Genomic DNA, 12535 nt, shown 5'->3' on the forward strand with positions numbered 1-12535 from the left:
ATATTCCCCATAAGGTCATGATTAAAGCTCAACTCTGAATTATTTGTGTGATAAACTGAGTCGATTATTGCCTCAATATTTGCACATTTCCAGAGAAGACCCTCATTGTTTATTTGACTTCATGGTACATGATCTTGTGACCTAATAACTATTAATGTTTACATTATTTATTTATTTATTTATTTGTCTGTCTTTGTTGAGTGGGAAGAGTTTGACTGAGTAGAGTCTATCTTCAGCAGAGGCCTGGGGAGAAAATCTCCACCTCAGTGCATTTATATTAACAAGTGAATTTCAGACATTTCTCAGAAAACCAACAGTTTCATTTCTCTGAAAAAAAAAAAAACAAAGATAGTTACAACACAGGTATATATAGCAAAGTATATACATCAATATTACAAGTACATACAGTTATGGTAGCTCTAAATTCTTGCAGGAAGTAAATGGATTTATACTGTAGAAGGGAAGACATTGCTGTGAAGAAGTTTATTGTTCTTACATTTAAGTACAGAAAGGTTTGCAAAGAGGTGAAGAGATATAATGAAGAGCATAGTTGAGAAGTAAGCCATAAAATTATGCAACAGGGGAGATATATTAGTATTATATAGTAGGATAGTGGTAATAGTATATGAGTGAGATATATGAAGTGAGATACAGGTAAAGGCATCCAGACATGGATAATTTTACAATACAAAAAAATAAGAAAATAGAGAGGAAAAGTAGAAAAGAAGATTAGTAATGGAGAAGTTAAAGAAACAGAAACTGAGGTTATGGATTGCCTGTGAAGTGAAGGATTTAGTGTAGAAAATCTAACTCAGATAACATCACAGCAGGACAGAGCAATGCATCCCCAAATTAAGGAGAAACCAGTGGAGCAGGAAACATCTGATCAGTTGCCATATGAAGATACTTTAGAGCCTTCCATAGGAAACCAGTACAAACGTTCAGCTGGAGTTGCACAGCAAGGGAAGGAACAGGAAACTGTGACAACTCGCACATAGTGAATGTTGTGGAGCCATAGGCCAGTGACTTCCCATATGAAAGAGCAACAGATAGCACAGGATGAAACTAAAGAGAATGTGGCACAGGGAGATGCTCTGGAACTTTCTATGGAATGCCCACAGGAAATGTAGAACAAAGAATGTGCCCTCAGTTTAGAAGAAAATGATCTAAGACAGTGATGGCAAACCTATGACATGCATATCAAAGGTGACAGCCCACGACATTTTGTGTGACACACCAGCATTCACCAACACCCGAGTTACCAAAGAAACTGCTTTTGCATTTGTTGTTTGTGTGAAGTGCATTGAATTATTTTGTGCCAGGAGCCAGTTCAACAACCCTGCATCAGAGGTAAGGAAGTTATTAACCTCAAAGACTATTTCGGTATACTTTCTTGATAGAGTCTGCAAAGAGCAGTACTGACTTTGTTTTCTCTTCGTGGTTACACTTCTGCAAAGGGCAAGTAGTCTGCATTTCTAGGAGTGTGCAGTTTTACATTCCTTTCAACTGTCCCTCTAAATCCCTCCTAAAACTGGCAACTTTTTACACTTAATAATGACAATAATTAGATTTATAGACTAATTTTACTTCAGATAATGTATATTAATTCATGTTCATTTTTCTGTCAGTGTCTCATATTAATAGTACTAGTAGTTTAAAGCTGTCCATGTCTCTTATTTCTAGATTTGTCTCTGATTCTGTTGAGATTTATCCCTGACGTATTGAGAGCCATGCTGTTTTATTTATTTTTATTTATTTAATTTTGTGTTTGTTTGTTTGGAGGGTGACATGCAAGTAGAGTCAAGTTAGGCATTTTCCGAATTTTTGACACAACAAACCCAAAAGGTTCACCGTCACGGATCTAAGAGAAGAGTTGCTTGATTTAATAGAGATGGACAGACATATTAAGATCAATGAAAGAAATAGACTAAAGAAAGTCAATAAAACCCAAAAAGTTAGAAGTCGGATAAAACAAATGAACACAGTAATTAGGACTGTCCATAGAGATTCATGCAATATAACAGAAGTAAATAGGATATCTTACTGTGCAGCTAAATTAATACTAGATAAAGTCTTACCACAAAAATATAGGGTAGTAAGGGAAAGGAAAGGGAGAAATCAAATGCCGTCATGGAAGTATCAAATAGAGGAAACTTTAAAGCAATTAAGAGAAGAAGTGTCACTGTTAAAAGAGTCTAGAAGAAGGAAAAGATGAAAAAAAATACTCAGAATGATAGACGTGATAAAAGCAATGAGCAGTATCAGAACAGATCAGGACCTATCATGCAGTATCACAAATAATAAACTAAAAATATCAGTGCAGGCAGAAAAGCTTAGAAGATACACAGAAAAATATAAAGGATAACCTCTCTTTTTGCGCGGTTTTGCGCACTGAGCAGCATCGGGCAGCGCCGCCTAAACAGGTTTAAACTATTCCAGGCTCCACAAAGTCTGCTCTTCACTTTTTCCCTTTGAACTGTTCAAACTCTCAAAGTAATCACTCTATTCTTTTTCTAAAGCCCTGCACTTGCTCAGCTCTTATAAGGAAACACTAACTAACTAAAGCACTACACCCTCCTTGACTTCTCATAAGATTTAGGCTCCCGATTGGTCCTTCCTGATCAAGTGAAAAATCAGTTCCCTTCCCCTAATCTGATCAGTAAAAAAACAGTTCCCTATACTAATCTGGTATGTCCAAGGGTCAGTTTCAAGGTTACTCTCCAGTCTAGCTGGTGAATCTGGGAATTTTGAGGCAATGTTACAATTGCCTTATGTACACAGACAACCCTCTCCTCCTTCCAACAAACTCTAATACATGTGAGAGATGCAGTTACACAGCCAAACTGGAGGCAGAGCTCTCTCAACCCAAGACTGGCACAGTCAGTCAGGAGGAAAAGGTAACCACCCGCACCACAAATCCAGTCTCATACAGACCTATTGCATCTGCATACCCAACACATAAACACACAAAAACATACTCGGAGGCTCTAAATAAAAATCTGCCTAAATAGCAAAGACCTCCTAAGCAGATATCCAAGCAACAGCCACCCCTCAACAATACCCATGAATCACATATCTCCCAAAATCAGTGTGCCTCACAGTCACAGTCCTTGAGGCCAAACTACACACCAAATACACTTGTTATAGGGGACTCTGTTGTCCGGCACACTGACGTCCCACTCACCAGACTGAACAAGGAGAAGATCACTGTAAGCTGCCTGTCGGGTGCCAGGATCCGCCACATAATGCAAGCACTCAGGTCACTCCAAAGCAAGTACAAGTATGGCTCCATCATTGTCCATGCTGGTGTGAATGACCTGAGACGTACCTCCCTGGACTACATGAAAAGAGACATAGAGGAGCTCTCTGACCATGTAGCCCAGGCTGGTATGACCCTGACCTTGAGTAGCATATTTCCCTCACCAAGAATGATGCCACAGTATAAAGACAGAATGATCAGTTTCAACAATTGGCTAAAGTATTGGTGTCATTCAAAGGGGATCCAGTGTCTGTCAGCCTGGGATGACATGCTCGACAAGCCAAGTTGCTTCGCCAGGGACGGCTTGCACCTGTCACCCTTAGGCTTTCGTATACTGGCCAAGGCTCTTGCCACCCCCATAGTGCCTTTTTTAGGCAAGGCTCAAAGGACAAACCCACCTGCATAGACAACCCAAGGATAAAAAAACTAAAGGTAATGCTACTCAATGCCAGAAGTCTAAACCTCAAGATGCACACACTCAAGGCTCTCCTCAGCATGGAGAAAATCGATGCCTGTGCAGTAACAGAAACCTGGTTCAAGGCTCCTGAGAGCACCCCAGCACTGCCAGATTATAACTCATACCATGCGGTTCTGCCCCAAAACTCGGACCGAAGCACAAAAGGAGGGGGAGTATCTATATTCATCAAAGATACCTACACCTCCAGGTTGGTGGCACTGCACGAAGCATCGGAAACCATCCATGTGCAACTAACAGTGGGCAAAACTGCCTTTCAGTTTGTAGCCTGCTACAGAACACCCTCCCTATTACAGGAACCCCACTTGGCATTCCTGAGAACACTGGAATTTATGAAGGTCTCTCCAAACACTATGTTATTGGGTGACTTCAACTACCCAAACATTGACTGGGAAAACTACTCAAGCCCAAACACCCTCACCCAACGGTTCCTTGAATTTATAAACTCTAACGCAATGGAACAACTGGTCACCACTCCCCCAAGAGGGAACAACATATTGGACCTGGACATCACCAACATGGGGACTCTATGTTCCACACCAGAGGTAAACCCCTCATTGGTAAGATCAGACCATAAACAAATTTCCCTGGACATCCATATCCCATCCCCACCCCCAGCCAAGGAAATCACTGTAAAGAATTTCTCAAAAGCCAACTTTGCACTTCTCAAGACTGAGATGGAATCCTTCAAAGCCCCTGGGCCAGAGGATAATACAGCCCAATCCACAGAATCCTTTACAAATGCATTCTATGAGCACCTGCAGGAATGCATGGATTGTGCTATCCCAAATAAAACCAAGACTCACTCCTCCAAAAACAGGAGACCGGTCTGGTGGACCCCGGCCATAAATAAGCTATACAACAGAAGGAGGAAGCTACTACATGACAGAGCAAAATCCCAAAAACTGAAGGCATCTCTGATCAGTATTAGCAAGAAACTTAGTTCTCTCATAAAATCATCAAAGGCCAGTTTTGAAAGAAAAATTGCCCTAGACACTAAAGATAATCACAAGGCCTTCTTTAGTTATGTCAGGAACATGGGCGGAAACTCCCAGATATGCTCTGAATTGTTGCATAATGGTACAAAATATACCGAACCTACACACATAGCCAACATCCTGCCAGACAGATTCAGCGCAAACTTCTCCCCCCCTTCCCCCCAAAAGGAGCAAATGCCTATCCCAACTGAATGTAACCTCCCTGACATCACAGATGCACAGGCGAAAGCTGCCCTCTCCAAAGCAAAAAACACAGCATCTATGGGACCAGACGGTGTCGCAGGCTGTGTCTTACACGAGCTCCAAGAAGAACTGAACCCTCACATTAAGTCACTGTTCAAACTTAGCCTTACTACAGGATATGTACCCAAAGAATGGCGTACAGCTACAGTGGTCCCACTCCACAAAGGTGGTGCCACAACGGACCCCGGAAACTATCGCCCCATAAGCCTGACTAGTCTGGTCCGTAAAGCTATGGAGCGTATTATCATGGAACTCATAAACAAAGACATTGGGAGCCTCCAGACACTGGACCCTACCCAATTCAGCTTTGTTAAGGGCAGATCTTGCCTCTTAAACCTAGTTGATTTCTTTGAAACAGTTACCAAAGCCATAGACGAGGGCAAGGTAGTCCACACAGCCTACCTGGACCTCGCAAAAGCCTTTGACACAATACCCCACTCGGGCATCATAAATAAGCTTACCAGCTTAAATATCCACAAGATGGGTTGCAAACTGGCTCAGCGATAGAACCCACGTGGTCAGAATCACAGGTGCCATGTCCGAATCCAAACCAGTTACAAGTGGCGTCCCACAGGGCTCAGTTCTGGGACCTCTCATGTTCGGTATATACTTCTCTGAGGTTCAGGCTAACACAGGGGGATTATGGCTGACAAAGTTCGCAGATGACTGCAAACTGGGGGCCATAATCAAATCTGTAGCTGACACAAGCATCCTCCAAAAGGGTCTCACAGAGACGGATGCTTGGTGCCAGAGCCATGGCCTCAAGTTAAATGCTAAAAAGTGCATAGTCATTCCCTTTGGGAAAAACAAGGTGCCCACAAATTACCACATAGGTGGTAATCCATTAAGTACGGAAGAAGTAATTAGAGATTTGGGGACAAACGTAGATAGCAATCTTTCCTTTGATAACCACGTTGCCAAAGTGGTTAGAAAGACCTTCTATATAGCCCACCTTATCATGAAAGGGTTCGCATCTAGATCAAGAGAGGTCATTGTGCCCCTCTACTCATCACTCATCAGGCCCATAATTGAGTACAATGCCCCTTTTGGGATGTACCTTACCCGACACCTGCAGCAACTGGAAAGACCCCAAAAGTACCTCACCAAGAGGATCATGGGCTACAAACAGATGTCCTATGCAGCTCGACTAAAGAAACTCCAGCTCTACTCAGTTGCTTACCGCCTACTCAGAGGCGATCTATGCCTGACGTACAAAGCCATGTCAAACCCAGAATTAAAGGACATGCTCCACCTCAAAAAATCCAAGTCCCTTAGAGCTACACGATCCAGGGACCTAAACCTCAGCACAAAAATAAATAGGACATGCTGGAGGGATAGATTAATTTCCCAGAGGCTCCCTTCACTCTGGAATAGAATCCCAATTCATATTAGACATAGCCCCTCGCTGACCCTCTTCAAGCGAAATCTGGACGCGTGGATGGGAGATCGCAAATTCACCCCTGGGATCTCTTCTGTGTCCCTGCTAGATAGAGGCACAGTAAACTAATCTTAAAAGGGTACCTTCTGTGACCTACTTTAAAGAGGCACAGTAGGCTAATCTAATAGGGAGGCAGAAGCCAAATACACTTTGGCTAGGCTTATAAATGCCCTAGGGCAGATAGCCTAGTATCTACCTATGAACCTATGAAAAGTACAAAATAAGTGATTTATTGATGACCCAAAAAAGTTTTATAGAGAACTGGGAAACAAGGCAAAAGGAACTAAAACACCACCAAAAAAAGAAGAAAAAGATACATTTTGTAGAAATATCTATGAAGAGCCTGTGGAGCATAAAGATGCTAAATGGATAAAAGTAAAAGAAAGAATATGAAGTTAATATGTACAGGATATGCAATGGGATAAAGTAATGGTCAGAGAGATTGAAACAAAGTTAAGAAAAGCTCCTAACTGGAAATCCCCAGTCCCAGATGCAGTACTTAACTTCTGGCTAAAAGTATTAATATCTTTCATGAAGATTTAGCCATGAGTAAGAACTATTTATATGCACACCCAGAACAGACACCAGCCTGGATAACAACAGAAAAAACAATACTCCTATCTGCAAGCTATCCTAAAAACTATAGACCAATATCTTGCCTTCCGACAATGTATACACTGTAATTGATGCTAACAGGGTTTATTGTCATTTAGAAGAAATCTTAATCTTGGCAATTGAACAAAAGGATAATAAAAGGAAGTCATATGGAGCAAATTATCATTTGTTGTTACACAAAGTCATAGTGGAAAACTGTAAAAAGGGGAAGAATCTAAGTATGGCATGGATAGACTACAAAAAAGCATTTGACAGTATCCCACATTCATGGATAAAACAATGCTTAAAAATGTATATGATACACCCTACACTGATCGATTACATTACAGCGACCATGAAACTCTGGCAAACCACTTTACAGTTAAGCCATGATAAAGGACAAATGATTTATTCCAGGGATAAAAATTCAAAGGGAGATATTCAAGGGTGACTCTCTGTCACCACTGCTCTTTTATCTTGCCCTTAATCCATTAAGCTGTCTGCTTAAAAGATTGGGTCATGTCTATAATTTGGCTCACATAAAACAACAAAGTGTAAAGACTTCTCTTCTTCTTTTTGTAGATGATTTAAAATTGTATAGTTCATCAGATGAGGAACTAAGGACAACTGCAAGTGGTCAAAACATTTTTAAACAATATAAGAATGTCATTTGGTCTTGATAAATGTGCAAAAGCAACCTTTAAAGCAGGAAAACTTCAGCACCAATAAAATGTCAGTTTGGGACAGGAATGTGATATAAAAGAACTTGAGCAAGAGGGAGTGTATAAATATTTGGGAAGTGATGAAGGATCAACAATAAAACATGAACAAATGCAAATAAAACTTATTGAGGAATATTTTAGAAGACATTATTACTGAAAACAGTACTGACATCTAGGAACAAAGTTCAAGCTATAAACCAATTTGCTCTTCCTGTCCTTACAGTTTTGGAGTGAATGACTACCCCCAAAAGGTGTTGGATAAGTTGGACAGGAAAACAAGAAGGATGCTTCATGCTCATCAAATGATTTATAAAAATCAGTGCATGCCAAGAATATATATTCCCCATTCTGAAGGAGGTATGGGCCTCCTCGGAATTGATTATGTATATAGATCTGCAACGACTGAACTCCACACATATCTGCTGACCTCACAAGACTCAAATATAGTGGAAGTTTTGAAACATGAGGAGAATAAGTCTAAGATGACTTTCCTGCTTAGGTTAGTAGAAGCAGATTGGTGTGAAGCAGGAATGGAAATCAAACCAGAAGTAGATAAAAATCAGGCAGCAACTTAATGTGCCAAAAAGCAAAAGAAAGATCAGATGAGAAGGCAGGGAATGTGGAAAATGCATAAATATACTTGCAGGTATAGAAAACTCTCAGAACAGCCTCATGTTGATCAGGAATGAACACAGAAATGGTTAAGGAGAGGTGAATTTAAACCAAAAGATGAAATGTTAATATTGGCAGCCCAAGATAGTGGACTACATACACATTGATTTTCTAAGTCCATTGAACATGTGGAAGAAATAGATAAGTGTAGGTTTTGTAAAACAGAATTGTAAAGAGTCGCACACCTTGTTGGTGGTTGTGATATACTAATAGTAGGACTGTATACTGAAAGGTGTAATAATGTGGCAAGACTGTTGCACTGGGTATTGTCCAAACATTATAATGCTAAAGTAGCTGAAAAAAAGACTGGAAACATGAGCCACAAACCATTATAGAAAATTATGAAGTTTATATCACATGGGATCACCCATTACCAACAGTTCAAAAATAGATGCAAGAAAACCAGATATAGTATCCATATAAAGAAGACAAACGTAGCATTGATCATTGACTTTGCCACACCTAGTGATTACAATGCCTTATGTACAGAGAGACACAAATTCAAAAAATACCAGGTTTTCTAGGCAGAAACGAGGGCAATGTGGCAGAAGGAAAACCAGACAGTTCCCGTACTAGTAGGAGCAATGGGTCTCATAAAAAAGAATTTACAGTCATACTTAGATATGTTACCAATACATGTAACTCCATACAAATTGCAGAAGGAGTCATTACTGGGCACATTGCGGGTGCTGTGAAGAGCACTTCTGGCTAACATTAAAGATTGAAACAATACTAATTTCATGAACTTTAATCATACTTTGACTTAGGAATGGGGTCCATTCCCGTCATGGTATTAGAAATCCAAAAGACTTCTAGAAATTAAAAGAGTGAGAAGGCAGGGTATAGGCTTAGTTTTATCTAGGCTGCCTGTTCTAAATCAGTGTATCTGGAAGGTTTATAACTTGGCTATATAGGGAAGAACAGTGGATGGGGGCAGTTAGAAAAAGAGAAGAATGAGATGTAGTGTTTAAGTGTTTAAGTAAGAGAAAGCTGAGAAGTAATGTTAAAGGGGGTGTGAAGAGGGATGAATTGATTCAAGTGCACGATGGGAAAAGATGGCAATCAGACCTCTCAACCAATCAGGTACATATTTGAAAAGAATCAGGGAAAAGTCAAGAAAAACTCAGGGACAATCAGGGACACCTTTAAAATATTAGCGCCATTAAGTTGAAACATTGAGAGAATCAGAGCATATGAATTAATACACCTTTTCTGAAGTAAAAGAAGTGTCTAACTTTTAATTATTGTCATTATTCATTGTGTAATTCACCACCTTTCTGCCCAAAGTCAATAGTTTTAGGAGGGATTCAGAGGGACAGAGCTAAAATGTGGGTCAAAATCAGGGATGTCCCTGAAAATTAGGGACAGTTGAGAGGTATGATGGCAATAAGTAATGAGATGTTTTTGCTTTCACTAGAGGTCTCAGCCTGGTGATGAACATGAGTATGACCAGGACTGGGTAAGATATTGTTTGAGATGGATTTTATAGCTTAGAAGTTTGTTAGTCATTTTCACCTGTGTTGGGGACGGTGTTTCAGAGTCTAAAGATGTAACAGGAGTATAGTGAGTCCCTTGATGAATTATTTGATTTACTAAAGATTAGCAGAAATTTATCACTAGAATGGAAATCTTTTGTGGTAGTGTAGGGCAATAGTATATTTTTTAATGCAAGGCATTTTTCAGGATAATTTATTAGTTAGCATGCCATAACTAGCTGGGAGTATGTTAGGTAGTTTGGTGAGCTTGGCATGCAGTGTTGGTAGCAAATTTAGCTGTTTTGTTGTAACAGGAGGCTAGTTTGGATTTTAGTAGAGTGTTTACTTTGTAAGGATAGGTAAGGCATAAAAGAGAGTTGATAGAAAATAGAATGAGGCTAGGGTTTCTCTTACTTGTCTGTGAGGATACTGTTTGGCCCTGTAAACGAGTTTCTGGTGAGTCTTTTTAGTTGTTGGAAGAATATGTAGATCAAACTTAAGATTGTCGTCTATTACAATGCACAGAAATTTTATATGTGCTACTACCTCTATTTAGTATTATTTGCAGTTGTAACCAAGAAAGAGTATTTTTGATTGAGATAATGTTTTGGGGTGAAGAGCAACAGTTTTAATTTATTGGGATTGAAGAGCAGGTTTGACTTTTTCAGCCAGGTTTCAACTGAAGAGAAAGAAATTTGAGTGATTTCTTGGAGTTTGGATATTAATGGGACTATATATGTTAAAACTGAGTCATCTGCATATTATACCATATGTGCTTAGTCTATGGCAGTGTTAAACTTGTTTATAAAATTATTAAGAGAAGACGTCCTAGTATAGAGCCCTGAGGGATACCTATGGTAACTGGGAGAGAGGAGGAGAGGTGCTGCTGTGATTTGACTGTTTGCTGCCTTCCAGATAGATAACTAAAGAACCATGTATGGGAAGATTGAAAGAGATCTAAAGTAGAGAGCTCAGTGAGTAAATGCTGGTTGGATACAGTTTCTGAAGCTTTGGATAAGTCCAGGAACATGGTTGACACTAGTGTACTATTGTTCCTATGCTGGTATGTAGTGTTGCTGAAGTAAAAGAGGGCTGTGCTTGTACTGTGGGGGAGTCTGAAAGTATGTTGTATTTCAGAGAATAGATTATTTGAATTTAGGTGATGTAGATGATGAGCATGAATACATTTTTCGAGTATTTTTGATAGGGGAAAGGAGTGCAATGGATCTGTTGTTATTAAAGTCTGTAAATGTAACACCTTTGTATAAAGGTAAAATAAGGGATTTTTTTTTCAGATGGAAGGAATGTATTTTTCAGATATAGATCTATTTATCAGTATAGATACTGGAAAATAAATTGTATCTGCAGTCATTTTTAAGTAGTTTGAGGGGAGTTGGTCAGCAGCTAAGGTGGTTGTTTTTAACTTATGTAGGAGTTTATTTAATTGTGGAGGTGGGTACTGGGCTGAAGTCAAATAACTGGGGATATTTAGCAGAGGTTGCAGGTACTGAGACGAAAGTGGAGGTATTAATGTTTGTGAGGGACATTACTGTCTGCTAAACTGTATGGGAATTGAATCAGTAGTATTGTTGGATGTATGTGGGTTGTAGTGTGGCCTGGATGTAAAGTTTATTTATGGATATCCAGAAGACTTTTGGTTTGTTTTCATGTTTAACTTGTTGGATGTTATAATAGGTTTGCTTGTCACATTTTATTTGGTATTTTTTTCATATTCCTGAGGTGGCTAAAAAGTTAAAATGTATTTTTATGTTCTATTTTTGTGCCTCTCTTTCCAGGCATTGTCATGCTGTAGCATTAACTTCTTAGTTTCCTTTGTCAGTGATGGTTCAGGGTCAGATTTGACCCTTTGGGTGAGTACTGGAGAAAGGTTATTGAGAGTTTCTAGGAATACCTAATTTAAGTGTGTGACAGCAGAGTCTAAGGATATAGATTTTTGTATATTTCAGATATATTCTGTTAACTTTTTGATAAAAGTGTCATTGTCAAACTTTGTTGAGTTACCAGCTTGGTATTAAATTATTGGTTTGCCTTGGATATTGTAACGTCTGGCTGCATACATAGGTAGATGGTCACATTCGCTGTCTGGAAGGCTACTGGCTGTCCCAATTTTGTTGGGTCTGTTAGTAATATCCACTGTAAAGTTGATTGCCTGCAAGTGCTTCTGTGGACTCTAGTAATAGATGTTATTAATTGTGTAAAGCCATATAGGTTTATGGAATCAGATGGGGCATTACTATTGAAAAGCTGCCAATGAATATTTAGGTGTCCAAGTATTATTCCTTCATGTTGTTTCACTTTGGATATGGTAGGATTCTCAGTACCGAATATTTTCTACAATGGTAATTATTTTACCTGGTGAGCTGTATACAGCTGCTACAGATCCTTTAGTAACTATAAATATTTTGATTTCAGATAAATCTATTGGGAAATTTACTTTGCAATATTGTATACATACTTCTTGTTAGGGGGTAGAAGTAATCACATTATAGTCGCAATTTCATGTACAGATTTAAGTGCTGAATGCTCAAATAAATTTATGTTCATTAGTAGAGTGGCAATGTTTCTCAAGGGGGTTCATATGTTTAATATGCCTTGGGTTTAAGCAGTAAAAAACATTTACTATAAGGGCAGTAATTCC

Source organism: Protopterus annectens, chromosome 3.part1, assembly GCF_019279795.1.
Source record: "Protopterus annectens isolate FY-2018-M chromosome 3.part1, PAN1.0, whole genome shotgun sequence".
NCBI lineage: Eukaryota > Metazoa > Chordata > Ceratodontiformes > Protopteridae > Protopterus > Protopterus annectens.